This window comes from Citrus clementina, unplaced genomic scaffold, assembly GCF_000493195.1.
Source record: "Citrus clementina cultivar Clemenules unplaced genomic scaffold, Citrus_clementina_v1.0 scaffold_6, whole genome shotgun sequence".
Classification (NCBI taxonomy): domain Eukaryota; kingdom Viridiplantae; phylum Streptophyta; class Magnoliopsida; order Sapindales; family Rutaceae; genus Citrus; species Citrus x clementina.
In genome coordinates this window covers 12,570,395-12,585,451 of record NW_006262139.1, presented here as the reverse complement: position 1 = coordinate 12,585,451, position 15,057 = coordinate 12,570,395, and the positions used below count along the sequence as shown (strand labels likewise).

Below are 15,057 nucleotides of genomic sequence, written 5' to 3'. Positions count from 1 at the left end.
ATTTCTATGGCCCCATATGAATATACATTTTTTACAACAAATGGGCCACTCCATTTTGACTTTAACTTTCCTGGAAATAAATGAAAACGAGAATTATAAAGCAACACTTTTTGACCAATCTCAAATGTTTTTCGAAAAATTCTTTTATCATGAAATGCTTTTGTTCTTGCCTTAATAATTCTTGAATTTTCATATGCATCATTCCTTAATTCCTCAAGTTCATTCAATTGCAATTTTCGCACATTACCAGCATCAACCAAATTTGAATTAAAAGCTTTAATAGCCCAAAGTGATTTATGTTCAAGTTCAACAGGTAAATGACAAGGTTTACCATAAATTAACCGATAGGGTGACATTCCTAATGATGTTTTAAATGCAGTGCGGTAAGCCCAAAGTGCATCATTAAGTCTAAGAGACCAATCTTTTCGGTTTGGGTTAACCATTTTTTCCAAAATTTGTTTTATCTCCCTATTTGCTAATTCAACTTGACCATTTGTTTGAGGATGATAAGGGGTAGCAATTTTATGTGTAATTCCATATTTCTTCATTAAAGACTCAAATGACTTATTACAAAAATGCTTACCTCCATCACTGATAATGGCTCGAGGGATTCCAAATCGACTTAAAATGTTTTCTCTTAAAAATTTAATCACAGTTTTACTGTCATTATTTCGACAAGAAATTGCTTCAATCCATTTTGAGACATAATCAACTGCAACTAATATATACACAAATCCAAAAGATTATGGAAATGGACCCATGAAATCAATTCCCCAACAGTCAAACATTTCAATTTCAAGTATGGGATTTAAGGGCATCATGTTTCTTTTTGTAATTGATCCCAATTTTTGACATTTTTCACAACTTTTGGAAAATTCATATGTGTCTTTAAACATGGTAGGCCAATAAAATCCACACTGCAAAATTTTAGCAGTAGTTTTTCTTGAAGAAAAGTGACCATCACATGCTTCAGAATGACAAAAATTAATGACACTACTTACCTCATTATCAGGAATACATCGCCGAAAAATTTGATCTGGATAATATTTGAACAAATAAGGATCATCCCAATAAAATTTCTTTACTTCAACAAAAAATTTCTTCTTCTCTTGAGCATTCCATTGCAAAGGCATTTTACCTGTAACAAGAAAATTAACAATATTAGCATACCAAGGCATTGAAGTAACAGAAAATAAAAATTCATCAGGGAAAGAATCATTTATGGGTGTTATATCATTGCAGAATTCAGATGTGAGTCTTGATAGATGATCAGCAACAATATTTTCAGCACCCTTTTTATCTTTGATGGTAAGGTCAAATTCTTGTAGTAACAAAATCCAACGAATTTGTCTCGGTTTGGCATCCTGTTTACTCATCAAATATCTCACAGTAGCATGGTCAGTAAACACAACAAATTTAGAGCCAAGCAAATATGAACGGAATTTGTTTAATGCAAATACCACAACAAGTAATTCTTTTTCAGTTGTAGAATAATTCATTTGAGCACTATCCAAAGTCTTACTCGCATAATAAATCACAAAAGGCTTACCATCCCTTCTTTGTCCTAAAACAACACCAACAGCAAAATCACTTGCATCACACATTAATTCAAATGGCAAAGACCAATCAGGAGATTGCATAATAGGTGCAGATGTTAAAAGACAAATTATTTTTTCAAAAGATTTTTGGCAATCATCATTCCATTCAAACGGTGCATCTTTTAATAAGAGGTTACAAAGTGGTTTAGATATGGCACTAAAGTTTTTTATAAACCTCCTATAAAATCCTGCATGTCCTAAAAAGGATCGCACATCTCTAACTGTTTTTGGTTGTGGCAATTTAGATATGACTTCGATTTTTGCTTTGTCAACTTCAATTCCTTTAATAGAAACAACATGACCCAAAACAATTCCAGAAGTAACCATGTAGTGACATTTTTCCCAATTCAACACGAGTTCTTTTTCAACACATCTTTTTAAAACTTTCTCCAAATTATCAAGGCAATCATCAAAAGAATTCCCAAACACAGTCAAATCATCCATAAAGACCTCTAAACAATGTTCAACCATATCACAAAAAATGCTTAACATACATCTTTGAAATGTTGCAGGAGCATTACAAAGCCCGAATGGCATTCTTTTAAATACAAATGTTCCAAAAGGACATGTGAATGTGGTCTTTTCTTGGTCCTCAAGTGCTATAGGAATTTGATAATAACCTGAATATCCATCTAAAAAACAATAGTATGGATGTCCTGCTACTCTTTCTAAGATTTGGTCAAGGAATGGTAATGGAAAATGATCTTTTCTAGTGGCTTCATTTAATTTTCTATAATCAATGCACATGCGCCAACTAGATGTAATTCGTGTTGGAATTAATTCACCTTTTTCATTTTTAACAACAGTGATTCCAGATTTTTTAGGCACTACTTGTGTAGGACTTACCCACTTACTATCAGAAATAGGGTAGATAATTCCCACATCAAGTAATTTAAGGACTTCTGTTTTGACTACCTCTTTCATGTGTGGGTTTAATCTTCTTTGAGGTTGTTGACATATTTTATCATTTTCTTCCAAATTAATTCTATGTGTGCAGATTAAGGGATTAATGCCTTTAATGTCATTTAAAGTCCATCCTATTGCATTTTTATGCTTTTTAAGAACAGTTAGTAACTTACCTTCTTGGTCGCTTGTTAAAGTAGAAGAAATCACAACAGGATAAGTTTGTTCTTCTCCAAGAAAAGCATATTTCAATCCTTCAGGCAAAGGTTTCAATTCCATTTTAGGTGCTTCTTGTTGTTCTGTTTTTTCAATACTTCCAAGCTCCTCAAATTTTGGCTCGTCATCATAATTTTGCGAAGTCTGCATAGAATCAAGCAACGAATTTATATTAGAAATATCAAGTTCAAGTTGCTTATTTGACTCAATTGAATTAACTAAACAAACATTAGAAAGTTCAGAAAAATCCCCTTTTTGAATATTTTCCTCGATACAAGATTCAAACAATTCCTTTTGTTCATCAGTATCATCTTCATTCTCATTTTCTTCATTAGGTTGCCTGCACATGTTGAAAACATTCAATTCCAAAGTCATATTCCCAAAGGATAAATTCATTAAACCATTCCTACAATTAATCAAAGCATTAGCAGTTGCTAAAAATGGTCGACCTAAAATTACAGGAATTGGTTTGTAATTATTCACAACAGGTTTAGTTTCCAAGACAATAAAATCCACAGGATAAATAAATTTATCAACTTGTACTAAAACATCTTCCACTATTCCTTTTGGTACTTTAACGGATCTATCGGCAAGCAAAAGTGTAGTTGAAGTTGATTTTAACTCACCAAGATTAAGTTGAAGATAAACTGAATATGGAAGCAAATTAACACTAGCACCAAGATCTAGTAAAGCATGCTCAATTCTGTGGTTACCAATAATACAAGAAATGGTAGGACAACCAGGATCTTTATATTTCAACTTATTATTAGTAGACAGAATTGTACTTACCTATTCGGCCATGAAAGCACTCTTTCTTACCTTCAATTTCCTCTTAACAGTGCACAAGTCCTTTAAAAATTTGGCATATGAAGGAACCTGCTTGATTGCATCTAATAGAGGAATGTTAACTTTCACTTGCTTAAAGATTTCATAAATTTCAGAAGAGTGGTTTGATTTCTTTGGTTTATTCAATGCATGCGGAAATGGTAGTTCAGGTGGAACACTAGTTATTTCTTCACTAGGTGTAAGTTCATTTAGTCCTTCCTTACCCTTTGAATTTTCATCATTTTCATAAGGTTCAGGCATAGGTCTATCAACAACCTTACCACTACGAAGAGTTATAACTGACTTGACTTGGTCTGTGGGTGGATTTTGTTGAATTTTAGGATTTGGTTGTGGTTGGGCTAGAAATTTTCCTTTTTCTTGAATGGTGAGTGCAGAAGCAATTTTAGCAAGAGTATCTTTCAAATCAGAAAAAGTTTGTGCATTTTGATTGTTAATAACATCTTGCTTTCTGATGAATGAATGCATTGTGTCCTCCAGATTTTTCCAAGGTGGTGGAACATATGGTGCATAAGGCTGAGGATTTTGAAAATTTTGTGGAGGTGGTGCTTGTGAAGATTGTGCATTATTATTATTCCTCCAACTGAAATTCGGAAGATTTTTCCAACCAGGATTATAAGTCTGTGAATATGGGTTTGGTTTATTGAAAGTGTTAATGACATTAGCTTGATCATTTAGACATTCTTTAAGTGCAGGCAAAGTGGGACACTCTTGAGTGAAATGATCATTCGAATTACATATGTTACATGCAATTTCTTGAACAGATTTTACTTGATCACTCTTTTTATGCTCCAAAGCTTCAACTTTCCTAACTAGGGATGCAAATTTTGCTTGTAAATCATGATCTTCCCTAAGGTTATGGATTCCTCCACTAGATGGAGATGATTGTTGCTTATTTGTCAATTCAAAAATTCCAACAGTATCCCAATGTTGTGCATTTTCAGCTAATTGGTCAAGGTAATCTAGTGCATCTTCAGGATTTTTATCCCTAAATTCACCATTACACATCATTTCAACAACCTGTCTACTTTGGGGTATTAAGCCTTCGTAGAAATAAGTGACCAATCGCCAAGTTTCAAAACCATGATGTGGGCATATGTTAAGCAACTCTTTAAACCTATCCCAACATTGGTATAATGTTTCTCCATTTTTTTGAGTGAAAGAAGTGATTTGCCTTTTAAAAGAATTTGTTCTATGAGGTGGAAAGAATTTTTTCAAAAACTGTTCTTGCATGTTATTCCAAGTTCTTACTGATCCAGATCTAAGGTTTTGTAGCCAAGTTTTAGCTTTATCTTTTAATGAAAAAGGAAAAAGCTTTAATCTAATTATGTTCATGCTACAATTTTGGTCCGTGTATGTATTACAAACTTCCTCAAAATCTCTTAGATGCAAGTACGGATTCTCAGATTCTAAACCATGAAATGTTGGTAAAAGTTGGATAATACCTGGTTTAAAATTGAATCGAGATGCTTCTGGAGGAAATACTATACACGACGGTGCTCCGGTTCTGGTTGGATTCATGTAGTCTCTCAGAGTCTTTGGTTGATTCTGATCATGCCCATGTTGAGATTGGTTGTCTCCCTGATCAATTTGAGGATTAAGTTCACCCAAAACGTTTTCGCCTTCATTCTCATCCATGATTGGTGGTGGAGATTGGGATCTACGAATTAACCTGCCACTTGAAGATCGAGACCAACGTCTCATGCAAGGGTTATGTTATAAAGATAATATTTACACAAATTGATAATAAAATAAAATAAAAAATTAAATATGCAAATAATATAAGTGTACAAAAGAAAATTAAATAACAATTTTGGTGGTTGAACCCACCAGTTAACAATAAATTAAGTATAAAATAAATGCAAAAGAAAGAAAAAGAAAAAAATGGTAGTTAAACCCACCAATAAAGCAAAAAAATAAAATAAAATAAAATAAACGCAAAATAATAAAATAAATAAATAAAATGGTGGTTGAACCCACCAATAAAAAAAATAAAGCAAAAACAAAATAAAAAATTAAATAAATACTGAAAATAAAAATTAGGAGTTAGTAGTTAGTTTGGTGGTTGAACCCACCAATAAAGCAAAAATAAATAAATACGAAATTAAATAAATGCAGAAAATTAAATAACTGAAATTAAAAAAGTTAGTAGTTAGCAAGTTAAGAGTTAGTAATTAGAGTTAGTAGTTAAAGTTAGTTTAGTCCAAAATATGTCCAAATATGTCCAAAATATGTCCAAATATGTCCAAAATATGTCCAAAGTATGTCTAAGTCTTAATTATTTTGAGGAATTTCGTCTAGGGATTTTATTACAAATTATTTTTAATTTTATGGCCAAACTGTAATTTTTAGAAGTTTAGAATAGCAATTTGGAATGAAAGTGAAACAGTTGAAAGATATCGGGGTCCGAACGTAATTCTGAGAAGAGTTAGGGACAAAAGAGAATTTAAGAAAAGGAAAAGGGGGAAAACAAAATTTTACATATAAGAGAAAAATAAAAACGGAAAAACAAACCAAATAAAAAACTTTTCCCCGGCAACGGCGCCAAAAACTTGACACAACTTAAAAGTAAATTTTAACTCCCAAGTATAAGAGTGTCTTGTTGTATTATAACTCGGTGAGTCCGAGGTCGATCCACAGAGAAAAGATTTAATTAGTTTATTTTATTTTATCTAAAAAATTGAAATTAAAACTTGAATATAAACAACTTAATTTAAATGAAACTATGGAATTGAACTAGTTAGGGTTATGGATCCACTCTTAGAAATAAATAAAACTTAATAAATTCTTTTTGCCAATTTGTTTTAGATTTATTACCCAAAAGATTAATTATACAAATTATTATTATTTTCCCTTTAATGTTATGATGGATTAAGTATTTATTGTGTCAAAATTTAATTTGTCTTCAATAAGTCAAAATACCATTTCACCATGCCTTATATTAAGATCTTAAGAATTTATTGTGCCAAATTCATTTGTTTGTCTACAATAAATCAAATTTTCAAAATATAAAACATGTATAAAATTAAATAGAAAATAATTTAATTTATAAAATTAAACATAGAATTTGATTATATCATATTTATTTCTTAAGAGTTTCACCTTCCCCTAACTAATATTATTTAGTTAAGCATAATTAAAATAAAAAGAAGTAGTAAAATTGAATTACTTATAATTAAAAGAAATAAAAACAACTAAAATTGGAAATAAAACTAATTTTATTAATGAAAATAATTATACAAAATATTAAAAACACACCTGGAAATCAAGATTACAAGGAGATGGAGAGAATTTGAGAAGAAGAGAGTTGTAGAGAGATGATTAAAACATAAAAATGAGGCTCTATTTATAGAAAAATAAATTCATAATCCAGTGCTTTGCGGTCCATCATAGGCTTCATGCATGTGCTCCTCACAACCCTTAGATCAAGATCCAATGGCTGGTCAAACTTCAAAAGTCAACATCACACATGGCATCATTTGACTCGTCCGATTTACCCAAAGAACAGTTGAGATTTGGCGGGTTAATGGGTGGATCGGGTCGACCCGAATACAAAGATTCGGATCCTCCAACTTGCTTCACCAACCATTGCCACGTGGCACAATCATGGCCATTGAATCATGAACGGTTGAGATTTAGTCAAGATTGCTAGTTATCCCATGCACTCATATCTATTGTAAGCTCATTTCATCATCCAATCAGTTCTCGGTCAACAGGAAAAGTCAACTTTTTTTACACAAGCCCAATTTTAAGTCGATCTTGACTGATCTTAAGGTTTTCGGACCTCCGGAATTCAAATTTAACCTCCGTTTATTTGTTTGGAGCCTCGAAGTACGTGAAATTAATAATTTTCCTAATAAACACATAAAAATACACAAAATTAAATATATTTAAAACATAATTAATAATTCATAATATATTACATAAACACAAATATAAATTATAACATAAGCATAAAATAACATATTATCGCTTGATAATTAAACAATTTTTAATACTAATCAGTCATGGAGGAAGCAACCAACTAATAAAAATCTCCTTTCGCCATGGTTGCTTACTAATGTGAGAATTATTCATTCTATGAATTTCATTAGCTCTGGCCATAGTATCCAGATAAATTATTTTGCTATCCACCAATTTCCTAGCAATGAGAAAGTGATTCCGCCAGAACCACAACCTCTAAACAGCCACTCCGAAAATACAATCCCAAGGAAGAGTAGAAATAATCTTCCACTTATTTTGTAAGTTAAGAACAATCCAGTCACGTAAATTAGAGTGAAAGAAAGTGTAGTGATTACAATCCGGGACAAGCCGAAGCCAAAACCTTTTAATATAGCGGCAATCTCTCAAAACATGAAGAATATCCTCAACCGAGCCCCCACACCTATCACAAACAGGAATATATCACCTAGAAAGCTCATTGTGAGTCTTCAATTTACCATATAGAATCTGCCATAAAAAGAGACGGATAAATTGAGGCCCCTTCCGAGACCATGGTAAGTTCCAAACTTTATATTGAGTGGCTAGGTTTTGATGACAAAGAGAGTCATAGGCTGATAGAATAGTGAGCACACCTCTTGGATCAAAACACTAGTAAATTTTATCAGGACCAAGATGGGAAGTAGGAGGTGAAATATAAGTGTGCAACCCAAGAGGGGGGGTGAATTGAAAATTTAAAAATTAACCAAGCAAATCCACACAACAAGCAATCTAATGTCTTAACAACAATTGAAAACAATAAGTTCAATAATAGCACAATAATTAAAGAGTAAGGGAGAGGAGAAACAAACACACGAATTTTTACGTGATTCGGCAATCACCGCCTACGTCCACGCCTCCAAGCGATCCAAGCTTGAGGATTTCACTATCCAAGCCTTTCCAAGGCTTCAACGATTACAATTGACTTCGAGGTGTCAATAAACCTTTACAACAAAGAGATTATCTCTCAATCTCTTCACTCAAGTGTCTCACACACTCAAACTCTTACAAATGAATTGAAGAAATGAAAGATACAATGAAACTCACTCGATGAGTAGATATTCAAAGATGAAGAACAATGAATGATTCAATGAATTTGTGTTTTGCAAGTTGTAAGCTCAAGATATCACGTGTGCCTTTTGTTTTTGCTTGTTGGAGAGCTTTAAAATGAGTTGGATTTGAGTTCTTATAGCTTGAGCTCAAAAACTAGTCGTTACTCACATTTTGGGCTATCCGGTTTACCGTTTTATGGAATCCGGTAAGCCGGATTTATGTTACCGTTAAGGCAAAATTCAAAATTTTGCCTAACCGGTTTGCCGGATTCAGGAATCCGGTAAGCCGTTTTCGTTCTGGATGCTTACTGCCCCGAATCCGGATTTCCGTTTATCAGTATCCGGTAAGCCGCTTGCTACAGTAACTGCTACAGTAAAATATTTTCTGAAATTTATTGTTTGACCCCAAAACTTTATAAAACTGTAGTATGACCCAAAACGTTATGAAACTTTGCAAATAAATCCAATTTCAGAATTTCTTCATAATGTTTTGTTAATCCCAAAACTTTCTGAAATTATGATATTGCCAAAGATGCTATGACACTTTTCAAATAAATCCTTTTACCAAAATTTCAAGCAAAACTTGTTTATATCAAAGTTTTCAAAATTCTTTCAATTAAACCATAAGCTTTGAAAAACAACCAATTTCATAAAATCATTTTTCCATTAAATATGAAACATTTATAATGTGAAAATAATGATTTATTTAAGATGTATAAAAAATAATTTGATCTTAAAAGATTAATCATTCTTAATCTTGTTTGTTATCATCAAAATCAATATTATGGAAACATATATGTTAACAATCTCCCCCTTTTTTATGATGACAAACATTTCATGTATTTAAACAATCATTTTTCATAAAATCATTTTTCCATTAAATATAAAACATTTATAATGTGAAAATAATGATTTATTTAAAATATATAAAAAATAATTTAAGCTTAAAAGATTAATCATTCTTAATCTTATTTGTTATCATCAAAATTAACATTATGAAAACATATATGTTAACAATCTTCCCCTTTTTGATGATGACAAACATTTCATGTATTTAAAGAATGATTCCACAAATTGCTCCCCCTAAATATAATCTTCTTTTATAATTTACCAATTAGCTAAATTAATGATTTAAATACATAGATTTTTCTCCCCATCATCATCAAAAAGAAAAAAAAACTTAATTGGCAAAGAAAAAAAAATAGTAATTTTTTTTTATTAAATTCGAAAACATGAATTCTTCTCCCCCTTCATCATTAAAAAGAAAACGTAAAGGAAAAGAATAAGAGTAGGAAATTTGTTACCCATGTTGTCCGAATAGAAATTTCGACAAAATCTCCCCCTAACAACAAGCATCACCTCAAATATGAATTTAGTAATATTACTCACAAATTATCATCATCATATTTCAAAATCATCAAGTACTCACCATAATCACATATCATCAAAATCATCAAAAGAATATTCAAAGTGCATATTATTGTCCTCCTTTTGACAATATTGAAATGATATATTATTTTGTCTCCCCCTTTGGACAATAAAAAAAAATCAAAATACATATTATCCAAAATCATATTATATGCTCCCCCTAAATATATGGCCAATTAAAATTTTAACCAAAATGATTTTATCCAAAAACATATCACTTTTATCTCCCCCTTTATAAAAAAAATAGATAGATGCAATTGAAACAAAAGCATCAAAAATAATTCGATAAAGATATTACCAATTTTGTGCGAGGAAAAATTTCGGCAAAGTCTCCCCTTAAAATACACAAATCCTCAAATACACAACATGGTTAAAAACACTTCCATATAAGCTTAAACAATTATACCAAACCAACAACTCCGTCAATTCATCAAGCAACACACATATAAACATCAATAATCAAAATCACTATAAATCCATGCTTATACCAAAAAGAATATCTCAATGATTAATTAAGAAAAAAAATTGAGCGTGCAATTAACTAAAGAGTCATATTCATTCTAAGAATTCAAAAAATATAATCCAAATATAAATTATCCAAATTTTAAACAACCATCATCCGTAATCCATAATTAAAATAATTATGCATATGAAAATGTAGGTGCATAATATAATAAGGAACCATGGTAATTTAAAATACCCAAAATGCACAAATTCGATTTTATAAAATAATGAGTGAAATGAATTATTTTAAACCGATTATATTGATCCAAGAGATGATTTAAGATAATGGATGGTGTTGATATGAACTCCGTATTATCTCCATAATTGTCCTTACATCTCTTGGCAACTTGTTTGCTCATGATTTATTACCATCCACCATTGTTGGAACAAAAAAAAAAAGCTTAAAGATCCAATTTCGGGTTTACAAAAATTGAGTGAAATGAATTTGTTTGAGCCAAGAAAATCGATCCTAGAGATGAATGAAGCTAATATATGATGTAGATTGGATCAAAAATGGGCTAAAGGAAGCTTGAAAATATAGAGAGAGAAACGGGTAGTTAGGTTTTTGATTTTGGGTTTTATGTGGAGAGTTGATGAAATGAAGTTTTGAGAACGAAAATTGAAGGAGTAATGGATGAATAATGATTTGGATGATTGATTTTAACAAGAAAATGAGTGAAAGATGAAGCATTTTGAGAGAGAAATGGAGAGTTACTGTTCACGCGTGAGAGATGATGATGAAATGATGAAAAACAAGTAAAAAAATCATGATGGAGAAGTGTTTAATGAAGATGAAATGCATGGGTAATGGTTTAAGAGATTGATCTTGGCATAAAAATGGTTGAGAAATGAAGAGGAATTGATTGGAAATGGCAGAGGGTGGCTCACGGTTTTGAGAGAGAGGAAGAACAAGTGCAGAAAAATAACGAAGGAAGGAGAAGCAAAACAAAATCAGCCAAACCCGTAAACGGCTTGCCGGTTAGGCTTGAACCGGAAATCCGGTTGTGACCAGCAAGTCCTTCACTCGAATCCGGTTTTCCGGATTTACATAACCGGCTGTCCAGTTCAATTCAGTGAATGCCATATGCGAATTTGGTTTTCTGGATTGATAATCTGGTTATTCGAATATTGATCTGAAAGCAACCAAAGATGATGCGGCTCACCAATTTGGACAATTCGGTTATCCGGAATTTGTCCCAAGAGAAATCGATAAGAAAAATGATTTTTCGGATTAGAGAAAGTGATAAACTGGTTTAGACTTGAAAAACCTTTTGTCTCTAATTGAATATTGGCTAGCTCTTATACTTGTATTACACTCACCATTTTATTTTTGGCTTTTAAAATTGATTAATTTTAAATCATTTTGAGATTTAAAACTTTTCAATAAGCCATTTTATACATGAGACATAAATGCATACAAGATCAAACATATGAAATCGTATCAAACAATGATGTCGATTTTATAAGTGAATGATGATATAACACAATTAACGATACAAGAATTCACATATATAATTCATTCATCATGTATATATTTTACACAATCATGAAACATATAAGCATTCAAAGATTAAGAAAATGCAGAAAGGTCAACTTCGAAATAAAAACTGTATTGATTGAGCGAGATTTAACATGCAAGCTATATACTGTTGGAAAGATAATTAAGTTAGCTTTCCAATAAATTTTACAGAGCTGGATTTGGAGTTCTCTAGAAGGAGTTATGACCAATTCATTACAGCTTGTGCAAACTTGGGATTTACACAATAATTAAACATATAAGCATTCAAAAGTTAATAAATCAAACACACCACTTAACTATCATGCTTAAACACTTCATAAACATTAACATCAAACAAATCCATCATGATGAGTTGATAAACTATCATCATTTATATATAACCTTGCATCATGATAAACACTCAATGTTAAACACAATGATAATTCAATCATGTAAACATACAAGCATATTTTCGCAAATTCATTTATCATAATTTATTCAACAAAATTAATATGGCAAGAATTATTACCAAAACAATTAAATCATCTTGCCTCATCTTTTTCTCCTAGATCATGCTCAAATGATTATCCTCACAAGCTTTCATCAAGGAACTTCTCCACCATTCCTTGATTGTGGTACCTACAAAACAAATTTAAATTGTGTGCTTTGGTACCCAAATATTCTTGGGTCCTTGAGTGTTAGCAATGGTTCCTTTTGGAACCCAAATACATTTTGCTCCATAATATGCATTTCTTTTCACTGAACATTTAAAACTCATATGACCATTTTGATTGCAATAATGACAAACAATTTTATGATCATTTGTGGAGGTAGCCTTAACAAAATAATTCTTATAATATTTTTGTTTCAAATAAGGCTTATACCCAAGTCCTCCTTTATTAAACACACATTTTTGAGAGCTTAGTAATTTTTCTAAGTTCTTTTGACCATTTGTGAATTTTAACACAATTTCATTGAGCTCATTACTCTTTTTCTTAAGCACTTCATTTTCTTTCATCAACTCATCAACATGTGATTTTTCATGCTCATATGAAATACTTTGTTTACCTTTAAATGATGCAATTCTATCATGCAACATTTTATTATCTAACTCTAGTCCTTTAATCTTTTCATTTAATGAATCATTGCATTTTTGTAAAGCATCATTTTCATTTTTCAAGTCATCTACATATGATTCTAGATGCTCATGTGAAGTGCTAGATTTCTCATTTGATAATGTAACTCTATCATGCAATGTTTTATTCTCTAATTCTAGGCATGTAATCTTTGCACATAGAGATTCATTTTCATTTTTAAGCTCTACCATTTTCTTTTTAAGACATGCATTCTTTTTACCAATTTTTATCCAATTATCATGCAATTCCTTAAAAGCATCATATAATTCATCATAAGTAAAAAGATCATTTACCTCATCAAGATCATCATCCGATTCATCTCCAATTGTCATGAGAGCTAGATTTGTCATTTCTTGATGCTCTTCATCATCACTTGTTTCCTCATCGCTATCATCCCATGTGGCTACCATTGCTTTCTTCTTGAGCTTGTTGAGAAGAGGACATTCCGTTCTTATATGGCCAAGCTTCTTGCACTCATAACATTTGATTAATTCCTTCTTCTCCTTTCGGTTCTTGAGGTCTCTAAATTTTCTTCGCTCACCGGATTTCTTAAAAAGTTTTCTGAACCTCCTAGCCAACATATCCATCTCTTCCTCATCCAGCTCGCTTTCCTCATCACTCTCATGTTTCGAGGCTTTGAGAGCAATGTTTTTCTTCTTCTCCTCATTGCCTCTTTCGGCTGCCAAGTCTTCCTCATAAGAAATAAGAGAGCCAATTAAATCATCAATCGGTATTACATTTAAATCATTGGCTTCCTCAATGACAGTCCTTTTTGGTTTTCATTCCTTAGGAAGTGACCTAATGATTTTCTTGACTTTCTCACTATTTGAAAAAGTTTTCCCTAGGGCTCCTAGAGTGTTCACTATGTCCGTAAATCTAGTATACATAGAGTACCGATTTTCATTTTGTTCCATTTGGAACAATTCGTATTGTCGAGTGTATCTACTTATTTTAGATTCTTTCACTTGGTTTGTGCCTTCATAGACAACTTCAAGTTTGTGCCAAATCTCATTAGCACTTTCGCAACTAGACACTTTATGAAACTCTTTCTTATCTAATGCACAAAACAAGGCATTCATGGTCTTGGAATTTAGAGAAGCTTTTCTCTTTTCGAATTCATTCCAATCCCGTGAAGGTTTTGGAATATCTTCTCCGACTTCATTTTTAGTCAAAGGCATGAAAGGACCATCATTAACGATTTCCCAAATTTCATAATCTAAGGCTTGCAAATAAATTCTCATCCTAATTTTCCAATATGGGTAATCGTTTCCATCAAAGTAAGGTGGTCTAATTGTGGATTGTCCTTCCCTAAATATTGAGTCATATTGGGTTGCCATTGATCTTTAGCTCTAGACGGTTAAGTCTAAACAAGAGCACCTCGCTCTGATACCAAATGAAATATAAGTGTGCAACCCAAGAGGGGGGGTGAATTGAAAATTTAAAAATTAACCAAGCAAATCCACACAACAAGCAATCTAATGTCTTAACAACAATTGAAAACAATAAGTTCAATAATAGCACAATAATTAAAGAGTAAGGGAGACGAGAAACAAACACACGAATTTTTACGTGGTTCGGCAATCCCCGCCTACGTCCACGCCTCCAAGCGATCCAAGCTTGAGGATTTCACTATCCAAGCCTTTCCAAGGCTTCAACGATTACAATTGACTTCGAGGTGTCAATAAACCTTTACAACAAAGAGATTATCTCTCAATCTCTTCACTCAAGTGTCTCACACACTCAAACTCTTACAAATGAATTGAAGAAATGAAAGATACAATGAAACTCACTCAATGAGTAGATATTCAAAGATGAAGAACAATGAATGATTCAATGAATTTGTGTTTTACAAGTTGTAAGCTCAAGATATCACGTGTGCCTTTTGTTTTTGCTTGTTAGAG

The 15,057-nt window shown here is 31.9% G+C and overlaps 1 non-coding gene and 1 pseudogene across 1 annotated transcript; one reads left to right on the top strand and one right to left on the bottom strand.

Annotated features, from left to right (window-relative positions):
• Nucleotides 1-245: 245 nt before the first annotated feature.
• Nucleotides 246-5,198, bottom strand: LOC112097357 (annotated as a pseudogene).
• On the top strand, nucleotides 4,639-4,747 carry LOC112097458. The gene has a single exon (XR_002904990.1). It is a non-coding gene; the product is annotated as a small nucleolar RNA R71 (small nucleolar RNA).
• Nucleotides 5,199-15,057: the final 9,859 nt, after the last annotated feature.